Here is a 13,630-nt window from a genome sequence, read left to right on the forward strand (position 1 = left end):
GGGAAGCGTCAGTCCAAGAGACGTTTTAAACTGCTTTGTTTTTCATGGTAGACACTTTGTGTTTGCTCAATATTAAAATAATTTTGAGATTATGTATGGCAGAAAGAAATGATCTACGTGATAGAATACAGATATTCACTTTTACTATTTGGTCTAGGCTCTAGGGTTATGGGATATTTCGATATTTCGATATATCGATCAGTCCATCAGTATTTTCAAATAAGGGTATCGATACTGATTACTGATCAATGTTTCGATATTTTTCGTTATTTTCATATTCGATATTTTGGCATTTTAATTTTCGATATTTTGTTTATTTCAGTGCTTTTTGTTATGCTAATATTTGATATTTTGCATTTTTCGATATTTCAATATTCTAAGGCCCTATTTCGGTATTTAATATTTTTCGATATTTCAGTATTCAATATATCAAACGTACAGTATCTATAATGCGCAACAAACATTTTATGAAGTACTGGCCTAAGAGATGAGAAAATATGAATAAAAGCAGGTATTTGATGGTATGAATGAAGCAGTAACAGAAATAGAGTTCCGGCCTATCCGGCCGGGCTTTTTATAAAGGTTACCAAGAAAGTTGTGTCGCTTTTTGTGGTCTGTGTTCAGTTGGCCTTCACTCCGTTAGTTGAATGCAAATAGAGATAAGGCGAAGGTCAGCTTTTGGTGTGGGTATATCCAACATACTACCTGTTTTGGCAGTTCAGTTACACAGGGACGTGCGTAAGGACAGAGTGAAAATGTGACCTCCACAGAGCGTCATAAGGGCGTGTATGCTGTATGAGTTCAAACTAGAGTCAAACGCCGCTGCAGTGGAGCGAAAGATATGCCAGGCCTGTGGTGAGGGTGTCGTAACTACGCAGATAGTGCAGCGGTGGTTTAACAAGTTTAAGGACGCCGACGAAACATTGGAAGACGCACCAGGTGCCGGAAGATCAACGCATGTTTACAATGAAGACCTTCAGGCAGCATTTGAGGCGAACAGTGGCCAGACATGTGAGAAACTGGAACTACAATTCAGTGTGAGTGGAAAAACCATTCGGCAGCATGTCCATCAACTTGGGAAGCACTACCAGTTAGGTTGATGGTTCCACATAATTTGACTCTGGGCCAGAAGGCAATGCCAGCAGAACCTGTGTTTCTTTACTGTCTCGTCTGAGGAAGGAGCCATTTCTGGACAGGATGTTGATATGTGATGAGAAGTGGGTCCTGTAAGAAGCTCCAGGGCGCTGTCATCATTGGTTAGCATCCCATGAACCGGTTCCAAAACAGCCGAACCCATCACTGCACCAGAAGAAAGTATTACTTTGTGGTGGACTGCTCACGGCATCGTGAATCGGAAACTGCTACCAATTGGTCAAAGCATCAATGCAACTGTGTACTGTCAGCAGTTGAGCCATGTTCAAGAAAAACTCAAAACTCTGGAGCCAGCACTAATGAATCGCAAAGAGGTCCTCCTGTTACAGGACAACGCTAAGCCCTACGTGGCTAAGATGACACGGGACACCATTCTACGCCTTAGTTGGGAAACCCTATTGCATCCACCATACTCTCCGGACATTGCATCGTCCGATTATCATCTGATCCATTCCTTGGACGATCACCTTAGAGGACACCACTCACCAGTTCAACTCCCTAGTAGAGATGTAAAAGGCACTTGATACCTTCTTCGCTTGAGGCTCACCAAATTTTATCGCGATGGAATCCATGGCCTTTCAAAATGTTGGTAGAAGATCGTCGATGCTGATGGGGACTATTTCTGATCTTTCCGGGTACGTCTTAGGTAGGGTTGCCAGACGTCCCGGTTTTCCGGGGGTCGGTAAAAGTTAGGGGGAGCCCGATCAAAAAAATGTTATAATCATATTATAGTTCATTTGCAAGCCTACTGTGAAAATTTTAGAGGGGGCCAGTAAAATTTTAGGGGGGCGGCCCCCTAGACCCCCCTGGATACGGGCCTGCCTATACTGTAGACAGAATTAAACTACGCCTTGGGGGAGTGTATTCATAGAAGGCGGCAAAGTTGTAATTTCTTTACATTGTTTCAATATAATTTTCATATTAGTGATGACATTGAGGTAAGAAATATAATTAAGGGGAGTTAGTATTAAACTGTTAAAGTAAGTGTACTCTACCGGTGTATTTGCTTTATGTATACTTGTCAGGAAATCCGTTCACGAGTTAGGAGGGAACTGACTATCTAGAATTGAGTTTTCTTAATGATATGATATGTTGAAGAAATCAATATATTTATGAGACAATTTATTTCCTGGAGAGTCAGTTTCCTCGAAACTGGTGGACCGTGAGGCGGGCCTGTGTTCTAGAACGCTGCCCACATGTGATGTTCAAGGCACAGACAGATGATTAGAACGATTCAAATAGTTCATAACGGATTAGAGTCGAATATGTCACACAGGATGCAAAATTGCCCCAACCTAGGCCTGGGGAAATATTCCTTCTCAAATGTGAAAAAGGAAAATTAAGTAAAATTTCACTCCTTCAGAGTCTCTATTGATGGTGGGAAAATCCGCACCCCCTCGTAATTTCGCACCTGATGTCACAGTATAAGGCTACTTGCTAATAACTAAAAATTCTATTGGTCATTTCTATGTGTACGACAATGAAGTTAACTGGATATTAACTTATTATGCGACAGTCATTTTCTATCAACATAAACTGCTAACAGAAGCCCCAGCCTATTCTGCAAGAAGAACTATGGGAAGCAATGAAAAGTCTCTTTGTTTTAATGTTTTATGCTATTATACTCTAATTTAGGTTAGGTTAAGTTTCGGCTGACTTTTAGTTCCCTCCCACAATTGTTTTAGTAGTGATAGTATTGTAACGGTGTTCGAGTCCTAGTTCGGGGGCGGAATTTGTAATGCTGGGAGAATCAAATTTATGACAAGATAAATTTGATTTCCAGTCTTAGTTGTGAAATTTTATATTTGAATAATTTCATAAAAATTATGTTCGGGTTCGCCAAATACTATTTATGAATATGCAAATTATTTTTGCATATTTACTCGCCGCCCTGGTAAGATATAACATGCCCAAAAAGCAGAAAACTGAATGTACGTGCGTTGATCCATGAAAGCCTGATTTACACCGCACGAGGCTCGATTTTTATAATCCTATTTTCCCCATACGGTACTCCAGAGTGCTAGGAAAATAGGTGCGTAGTTAATTAGAACATATTTACAAAGAATATTCACTTGCTGCATGGCTGAAATAAAATCACTATTGTAGTTTTATTGGGAAACAGCTGTACTGGCCGTCATTTCGCTAAGCAATTAAAATTGTTGCATAAATTAATTTAATTATCAGACTAAAAGAATTTATGCAAATGTAGAATGGAAAAATTTACTATAAATACTAATAACCGTATCTGTGAGGGTCAGCTCAGCTAGGTTCCCAATTGTTTCGAAATAATGTAAAAAAAATTCTCTAATTGGCCTAGAATAGGTTGGGAAATCTGAATTGTTTTTGTAATGACAATTTAACAAAATTTAGGTAACAGTAATAAAATTTTAATTATCCAAACTTGCAATAAAAATTCAAACTGAACAACAATTAAAAAAAATGAAATGACATGATCATTCTAAGTTGAAATGAATTGAGACAAATGTCACTAAAATAAAATAAAGATGAAATATGGAATACGTTGACTGAAGAATCTGAAGGATTCTTATTTTCTTTATGTTGTTTAAAAAATAGGTCTTAGGCAATACTTTCAAATTACAAAGATTTGAATTTAGTGAGTTTACCTTTCTTTTGTAACTGCTTATTATATAAATTACAAACAATATTTTCTATTTTCCACTTTTTAAAGATGAATATTCTAGATATTCCAAAAAAATTAAATGTACATGGTATCATTGTTTCATCTTTCCGATATAACCTTTTGTGTGTGATTTATTTAGTCCAGAAGACAATATTTTATTCATCAAGCACAGAAGGAGAAAGTAGGGAAATACCTATGCTTGAGAAATAGATAGTTGACGAAGGTGGGAAAAATTAGATGATTTTGAATGCTAGCAAGACATGACTATTATTTAGATTAATTAAAGACGAAAAGATAGTGAAAGCTTTGATTTGAGCAGTGCACTGATTTGACTTTAACTGTCTACCTTAAATTGAAAATTCTCAACACATATGTATAGATCTAAGATAATAATAATATTCAATAATAAGAAAAATACATTGTAATATAAAAACAAACAATTATATATACTTGGACACATATACTAGATAGTCATATGATATATACACAATGATTACTAGAACACATATATATAGATATCAGAGTTTATACTTAACTTGGCCAATATTTCTTTCTAAATGTCGGTACCTTATATTTGTTTATTTTACTTTGCGCAATATTTTACTTCATAATTATGAAGATCTGTCTGCGCGGCGTTTGCGCAGACAGATGTCTTTTTTTTTATATTTAGTTGCTTATTTACGAGTTAATTTTGTCCTAATGATATTTTTCTCTATTTACATGCTTAGGGCAAGAATTATACTCTATGCCTTTCAATTTAGGTACACCCTGTCAATACAAATGAAAATACCTATATCTAGCAAACAGATTACATTCGTCTTCTAACTGACAATTACGAGCTCTCTGGGTATGTACTTGGTAAATAAAAAAAATCTTTTGATAGAAATACATGAAAACATAAAGATCATTCATCCAATTAATACTTGAATAGTAATGCTTTTCTGACACATTAATCTCGTCGTGTAATAACCTAACTTTTTATAGTCACAAAATTTTCTACATATAATATCTTTAAATGAGCAAACAACGCTAACATTTAGAATATAATGAGATAATTTTCAGAATCTAACACTAATTAGCTGTGTGATGGTTAAAATGACAAAAGTTAATCACAAATAAATTTTAAAATGTCGATTTCAGTTATAGTTTCTTAAAAATAATAATAATAATAAAAGATAACTGTTCAGTCCGTCAAGGCCGGATTACTACGATTCAATTCTCGTCTCGATATATTGATGAATTTGGCCAAGGTAAGAGGATGCGATCGCCCACGGTAATGTGGCAACAAATTCCAAATTGAAAATTTAATAAAAAGGTTTTGTCCTACCTTCCAGTGGATTCCCATGTTGAAGCTTAGTTTTCGATAGTCTCTACCACTTTTATTCACCACGAACTGACCACTTGCAACACTCAAGTTCCTGTTCATGTGACTGCAGCATCCCGTTCGACTCCCGAGATGTGTATGGTCACCCGCCGATCTCTGACGCTCTCCTCCTTAGGCCTTTGGCTCTCTCTGGATGTTTAGGACGTCATCATCGGACTGAAGCATCCAAATTCCTCCTCATATCTAGGCGTCTCGGCGTCTCTTCCTAAGTTGTCTCGGTCAAAGTGATTATAGAAGTCCAATATTGGTGAATCCAACTGATACACTGATTAACAAATTATGTATCCGTAAACTGATTAACAAATAATGTATCCGTATATATGTTGATCACAATTATCACAATTGGTCACAGTCACAAATCAAACTTTAGTTGCACTCTGTTATAAGTCGATATAAATGCAAAATAGATTATAGTTGGGAGAACGTCCGGAATTTGATTTAACTGTATCAGTGTTTTTATGAGTGAACTCGTTGCGGCACTACTATGTATTTAGCACTTCATTGTCTATAGTTGCTCAACACGATAAAAATAATTAATAAAGTGTGTGTGTGTGTGAGTGAGCTCTGTATACGTGTTGTCGGTGTCACTTCTCGAACTTAACTGCCCTTTCTTTTAGTATCTTGCAACCGTCTTTCTATTAAAAAAAAGTAACGTATGTTCTCCCAATTCCAATTTCAAAATTTTAAAATTTGCCAAAATAGGTTGTTGTTTGTGCGTTGTTCTTTCTTTCTTCCTAAAATGTTAAAACGTGCTAATGGACTTCTAGCTTGCAATATCGTGCCGGTGTGGTTCCTTCGGTTTTATCATGCGCTTGCGAATATACCTCTTTTCCACGATGGCTATTGTGAAGATTCTCTTTCTAGACAAACTGTCTAGCTTTACAATGGAACTTGAGTGTGTCTACTGGCTGTGGGTGGTCGTGGTGAATAAAGACTTTTAAAGAGTTCCGTTGCTCAGGTGTCTCATTTACCGCTGAAAGGGTGGATACCGTTGGAAAGCAAAAAAAGAAAAATACGCGTTTGAAGGAAAACAGAAATACAGATTCTTCATTTTAAAAAAATGATGTTTCAAAATATGCACTAAAGAATATACTAATAAATGATTTACTAATCAATTGGGTCACAATAGCAACTGTCACAGTATATCTGAGTAGAACACTGTTAAGAAGAGATTCACAGTTGGTTTTCAAGACGTTACATTTGCTGCGTTCTTATATCTAAAGAGATAAACAAAAGTATTTATACTAAATAAGCAAGTCGAGTTCAATAGTTATTTAATAGAAATATTCCATTATTGTAGTGTTTACCTCAAAAACCTTTATTTGTTAAATACAATCCTTAAACCTCAATCCTGATACCAGTAAGATTTCTTGTATTTTTCAAGCTAGGGGCCCACTACCTTCACTGTCACGCACTTCACCTGTTCTTTTTACGCCACTTGAACTATGTGATATTTTAGTGGTTAATTTATGACTTCTGCGTTCAGAATATATTCTTTTTAATTATGCTTAGAAAATCAGCTTGGTACAAAATAATGTTTGACAAAGGTGTACAGAATATTTCCTGAAATTCGACTCTTCACGTGGCGTCATTTCAGATGACGAACATTTACACCTGCGTTTATACGTGTAGGGTGTGGTTGTTTACCATACCTGGAAGTACGTCACAACTTAAAATATCTCATCTTCGACTCCCTTTGAGGGTTTATCATGGATATGGACTTTTGCAAACACTAAACAATATGTAAACTGAACTGAACCTAACTGAAACTAACTTAAGCTTTACCCCCTCAAGTCTTTCAGTACGTGTGTGATAAAGAAATCTTCCTTGGTACTGATTTAATAAATTCTGCAGAGAAAAATGAAGTTGCCTATAACGCTTTCTTGCAAGTTTTTAAAAGCAAATGTTAGGTGACATTAAGGATCCTTTGTTAAACTATTGCGTGGGAAGTTCTAATGCCAATAAATAAATAAATAAATAAATAAATAAATAAAATAAAATAAAATGTTTCACATATAATTTTTCAATATTAATTATTTTATAGAAGTAATTATTGTTGTCTGCAATATTTATTAACTATACGTGCTTTATAGATATCAATCAACATGGATATTACCCTGGTCGACCTACAATTACAAACTTTATAAATTTTGTGTAATATATTAATATATACGCGTCATTTTTAAAGAAAACTAGTACCACACATGGTATACTTGTATAGTTGGATTTCAGTAAGGGCTTTGACAAAGTAAATCAAAGTATGCTTTTAAATAGACTATCGTCATGTGGATTAACACTTTTTTTTTCGTAAATTTAATTAAATCGTACATATCTGGAAGAAAATGTTACGTCCAATACAAACAATTACAATCATCAGAATATATACTGATGATACTACCTCAGGAGTACCTCAAAAACCAGACCTGGGTCCATTATTTTTCCTGTTGTGTATTAAAGATTTACAATTCTCAATAGAATCTTCCGAAAACCTTATTTATGCAGACGATCTAAAATTATATAAAGGAGTACTACTGGCATGATATAACTGCAATAAGGTCTTGATCTAGTACACAAATGGAGTGTAGAAAATAAACTTAACCTCGTTATTATATATATATATATATATATATATATATATATATATATATATATATATATATATATATATATATATATATATATATATATATATATATATATATATACATGTGTGTGTGTGTGTGTGTGTGATTAGGTCAAGAGTGAAAAGATAAACATGTTGATAGTTATTCATATATCTTGCTGGTGGAAAAGTGGAAGAAATTATCATATGTAAATATTTAGGAATAAAAATTAGATGTAATTATTTATTATTTGATAACCATATCACTGAAGTGGTTTTTAATGCCTATAGATAGCTTAGTTTTATTATACGGAACACCAGAAATCTACAAGAATGCAGCTATTTCTATGTTATATAGTAGCAGCGTAATTCGAAGCAAAATAGAGTTTGCATGCGTTTTTTGGGCTCCATATTATAAATCCCATCAGAAAATACTAGAAAATATTCAAAAGAGATTCTTAAGATATATCTATTTTAAAACAATGGGAGCGTTCGCTATAGAAAACAAAATATTGTGTAAGGCTTTTGTTGCTATGTTAACTATGTTAATTTGATTAACAAACGTGTGTGTATTTAATAATAATAATAATAATAATAATAATAATAATAATAATAATAATAATAATAATAATAATAATAATAATAATAATAATAATAATAATAATAAATTACTATATTATAATTATTATATTATATTATAATTACTATATTATTATTATTATTATTATTATTATTATTATTATTATTATTATTATTATTATTATTATTATTATTATTATTATTATTATTATTATTTAAAAAAATATTTTACAGAAAATTGGACTGGTCAATGCTTGACTAGACTATCTGTGTAACCAACAGCTGTTGACTGTATTCCTACAACCAAAATGTATACAGACTCTCCATTATATAGAATGTACAGTAGGTTTAATAGCATATCAATACTAAGCAAAGTTCTGGATTTATGATTACCTTGTCTCTGTACACAAAGAAACTTAAGAATATACCCTGTTAAAACGTAAATATAAGTGTTTGTATACAAATGTGTGAAGCGGATATTTTGCTCTATAACGCTTTCTTTACTTGTATTACGGTTATTTAATGCTTTTGTACTCTTACAGTAAGTCATTTTTGTCGTTACGTATTTTTCTAAATATGTTTATATTCACTCTTATGTATAATAAGATAAATATTATAATGTATAAATTATATATATTATGTACTAATTAGTACCATCTGTAATTGGCAATTCTTTTTGTGATGGAGGACAATAAATAAATCAGATCATTAGTGTGTATTCCTAAGAAGTTGTTTTTTTTTTAAATTCCATATAGTAACTTGAAAACTCAGAAGTTTAGTATGAATATTTGTAGCCTCAATCTATTATTTTCTGAGAGTAACTGATTCAATATTACTCAAAGAATATTTACTATGTAAATTTGTGGAGGTCTTAGAGGAAAAACACATAAATTAGTAATGAACTAGTAGGTTTTTCTTAAGAGTTATGTATTTATCTACAGAGTGATTATGGAAGTTATTCGATAAAATTGATAGGTTTATTAACTTATGTATTAAAGAAACTTTGCAATGATAATACGCAAAAATATGAAGTGTTCTATATTTTCTAGAATAGAGAAGCTTTAGATTTCATTTAATAGTAACGAGAAATCGTTATTAGGCGACGACGACCTAAAGTAATTTGCAAATCGAATACGTATCGTAAATAAATATTGATCAAGAAAATCGATCTGAACTATATAGTTTGTTTTTAGTGTGTATGAATTTTATATATTTTTATGTATTCGAACGGTGTGTGATCATGTTATTATGCTTATCATATGGTCGTCTTGTTTTATCATGAACTGCATTTATAGGTATAGAACAAATGATTAGAGTCAATCAATATGCCATAAATCTCAAGTACGCATTCTATAATTGTATTACTATTCCTTCTTCTTTTAAACGCTCAAAATTGGTGGCCATGACCCATATAGTTTTAAATTCAATTAGTAAAGATTCTATATTATTATTCTTCAATTCCTTCTTTAACATTTTTCCGTCTATTTTCTTTTTTTTAAAATACTCTTTTATAGCTTACTCCAGATTTCTACAGTCATACAGTGTTTTCAATGTAAACGGTATGTGTACGTGTACGGTATGTGTTGTTTCTTGACGTACACATAAGAAACCTGGTCCAACTTATCAGATGAAATTATGGTAATTAGCATGTAGATCAAAATTTACTGTAAGTCATACATTTTAATTAAACAAACGTCATTTGGTTCAGAAATGCCTCAAGCACATGGATGAACCAGGAGAACCTCAAGCAAACCCACTGACACGATGTTGTCCACCATAAATTCACATGGTTTGGGGTCGAACCAGGGAGCCATCACACTAGACACCACACACTACCACTGAACTATCGTGCCTTGTAAGCGGTGCATGATGTCTCAAAATTCTTTATCATCTCATCTCGTTCAAGACAATTGACTCATAGAGAAACGCTAAAGTACTTACCTTTCTTGTTCACACATTGGCGCCGAATATTTGAATAATGTAACTGTTCGTATTGTTTCATCTAACAAGCGTAGGGATGTTTTTAAGTGAAAGAACCTAGCGCATATCCCCTACGGTTTGAACATTTATCTGTAGTGTGAGTATGTGCTCTTTCCAGGCTTCCTTCGAGAAAATTTTGATCAGAGTGGGGCTGAATCAAAATGTGATGGGGCTCCACTTGGACACTATTGTAGTTTATTGGCAATAGCAACTTAATACCTTAGCTCTTGAGAGGGAGGTGGTTGGCCAACTCCGAATAGGGGGCGGGTGCAAAGCCTTCGAAAATATGCCTGAAAGAAACACTGGCTGGTTCAAACCCGCGGATTGCGAATCGGGGGCTCAATGGTAGAGCGCTTACCTCTGCTGCGTGAGGTCCCTAATTCGATTCCCGGCCAAGTAAGTTTGTGGTGGACAATATCTTGCCCGTGAGTTTTTTTGTACAATATCGTTTCTTCTCACTTTCTCATTCCACCAATTCTTTCATCATCGTTCATATGCCTTAATCATCGTCTCCCTTAGCCCACAGGGCATAATCGCGGGATGTTAAACTGAAGTATTTCCTTTTCATTTTTTACGCTAACCGTATAGCCACTAGCAGTTCTCATTTTTGGCTGGATCTCGCCCACTGTACTAAAGGCATTTGAATTTGGAACTTGCATTTGAATAAAAGTGTTTGAGTGATAGCTATGTATAGTTGGAGTATTCAAATAGGTATTAGGTTGTAACAATTATGGTATAACAGCATTAGTGACGCATGAATAATGAAATGTTTAAATTCAACATTTTTTAAATTCGCTCTGAAGTAATAAAAAAAAAAAAAGAGAGAGAGAGAGAGATAAGCCAATAACGTTAAGTACAGAAGTGAAATTTATAGTGCTAAATCAAACGCTACTGTTTCAGAATCACCCGTAAGAAGAAGTTCATTTACTGCGGAAAGAAGAAATGGTATGGTAATGGTATGCGAGTTCTTTTGAAAATGAAAGCAAACGAGTACCGAGTGATTTGAGTTTGAAGAACGTGAAATGTTTCCTTCTACAAGGTTTGTGAAGGTTTACTACGTACTACATGGTTTCATCGCCTAGCTGCTCCTGCTTTATCACTTACAAAATGCAAACTACAGCATGTGTTATACAGTGAGCAATGTGCTATGTAAGAAAACAAAAAGCACACCATGTTAATCCTTTTATAGTTGGCAATAACAGTACGGTGCGTGTATATTGTCATGGCTAATTCCCAGAGTCATATAATTGTAATCTTAACCTTGGACTATCGCTTATTCGCAAACAGTGCAGATTTAAAAATGGAATTATTACGTGCTTGTTACAGCTTGCTTTTCAAGCCAAATTTAATATTACAAGGCCACAACGGCTATAACGAGTTTTATTTTCTTTCGCTGGGTGTAAGGTCAATAGTCCGAACGACGAATGTTTTTTTTAATTCTTTAACTTTTGACCAACTGTAGGACTACAGAACGTCTTGAAAATAGAGTTTTTTTTTTTTTAAAGAACACGTTTCATGAGTCACATGATTTGAAAAAAATTGTCTTTCTATACGTACTTTCTAAGGCGTAGAATCCAGAACACTATGACCAGAGATAAGTCGAGATGAAAGATTGCCTAACCTGATGGATCAGTGAATCACCACCACCAATTAGCTATTACCGCACAGGCGTCGATTCTAGGGGACCAAGGGGTCCCGGGCCCCCACAGTTTGCTTCGGCCTCCATATTTCTATAAATCCTCGTCGATATTTTGTTAGATATATCTGATGATGAAAGCTGCATGCCAGAATGCCCTCCAAAATTTTACAGAAACCGGTATCACTGTAATTAGTACCTATACATAGACTATACCTTATTTGTCATGGGGAATATACAGCACCCGTAATTAAAGAAAAAGAACAGACTTTTACATTGTTGAGAATTATAAGTTGATCAGTTCGGGTACCGAACGCCCTTAGTCTATGCAGACCAGGGTTGCCAACCGTCCCGATTCTGTAGGGATTGTACCGATTCCTGACACTTGTCCCGCGTCCCGACTGGACACTCGTCGAGATGCATATTATCCCGATTTATCGATTTTCAAAGTTAATTAATATGTTACTGGGCCATTTTTACAAAGGAATAACTTATTCTTTTACACATACAGTCGTATGTATAGAATCAATTTAACAAATTTCTGTTTTCTTTATGTTAAACAAATTACAGTTGTTTGGTTTGAATTTGTTGTACTATGATACCTAAAGAATAAGACTTGATTTTAGTCATACTTTTTGTCAGTAATTCCTTAACAATGTTATCCACTCATTTGTGATTAAAAAAGTGTAGGCCTATATAGTTTTCTTTCTAAACTTTGTTTATATTAAATAAATTGCAGTTGTTTTGGTTTGAATTTGTTCTATATATTGCTTATACATAGTGATGAGCAGTGGTTGGGAAAATTAAAAAAAATAATAATAATAAGGTGCTGCATTTATTCAGGTTCCTATTATTCAGCTGATTATTTACATCGTTTTCAACGACTCGCCGCACGTATAGTCGTCTCCGGGTTGGGGAGGGCGGGGGCTCTAACACCGATTGTCCCGTCCCGTCCCGATTTTTCTTTAAAAAGTTGCCAACCTTGATGCAGACGGTCCGAATGATGGCAAAGTCTATTTTATATAAGTAAGTTTTCCATTTTTCGTAAACATTGTTCACTATAATGCAAGGGTAGCTGGTTTAAACCAGCTGAGTTAAAAAAACAAACAAAAAAAAAAAAAAACTGGTTTAAACCAAAAAACGAAAAATGTTCGTAAAAGTGTAAGTGTTCGTAAAATCGTGATGAATACGAATACATTTATCACGTTTCGCTCCCGTAACGTATTCGTATTATATTCAGATCTGCACTCCCCATTCATTACTCAAAGATATTATACTACAAACTCAACTTCCGTTTTTTTTTTTTTTTTTTTTTATAAGTTTATGAATGCTTCTTTCGTGATTTGCTATAGTTTGTTTTGTTATGCAGTTGCAATCAAAGAAAAATTCTAAATATTATTTCGTTTTAATAATGTTTACTATTGATAAAAAACATCGAAATGCAGTACTTTTTTTGGGGGGGGGGTCGAGAGGCATTTATTGAAATCAGAAGTATCTTTGATATCTATTTATGTATAAATGGGTCAAAGTGGACTTAAATAATTCGTATCTTTATTCACTTTTCGTACTGATACGCCAATTAAGTCGTTGTATTTCTTTAACTTGGACTAATAAAAGTCGTAGTGAACTTACTTGGACTAATCTGCAGTATTTTGA

The 13,630-nt window shown here is 34.0% G+C and overlaps 1 protein-coding gene across 6 annotated transcripts in view; it reads right to left on the reverse strand.

Annotated features, from left to right (window-relative positions):
• axo (axotactin) overlaps positions 1–13,630 on the reverse strand; it is a 368,436-nt gene that overhangs the window by 299,439 nt on the left and 55,367 nt on the right. Inside the window, exon 1 of one of the 6 annotated variants that reach the window (XM_081747152.1) lies at positions 5,121–5,261. The exons of the other annotated variants lie outside the window; for them this stretch is intronic. The gene's annotated coding sequence lies outside the window, so the exon portion shown is untranslated. Of the gene's footprint in view, positions 1–5,120; positions 5,262–13,630 lie in introns of those variants that run through there. 6 annotated transcript variants of the gene reach the window in all.

This window comes from Thermobia domestica, chromosome 18 (assembly GCF_964235325.1).
Source record: "Thermobia domestica chromosome 18, izTheDome1.hap1.1, whole genome shotgun sequence".
Lineage (NCBI taxonomy): Eukaryota > Metazoa > Arthropoda > Insecta > Zygentoma > Lepismatidae > Thermobia > Thermobia domestica.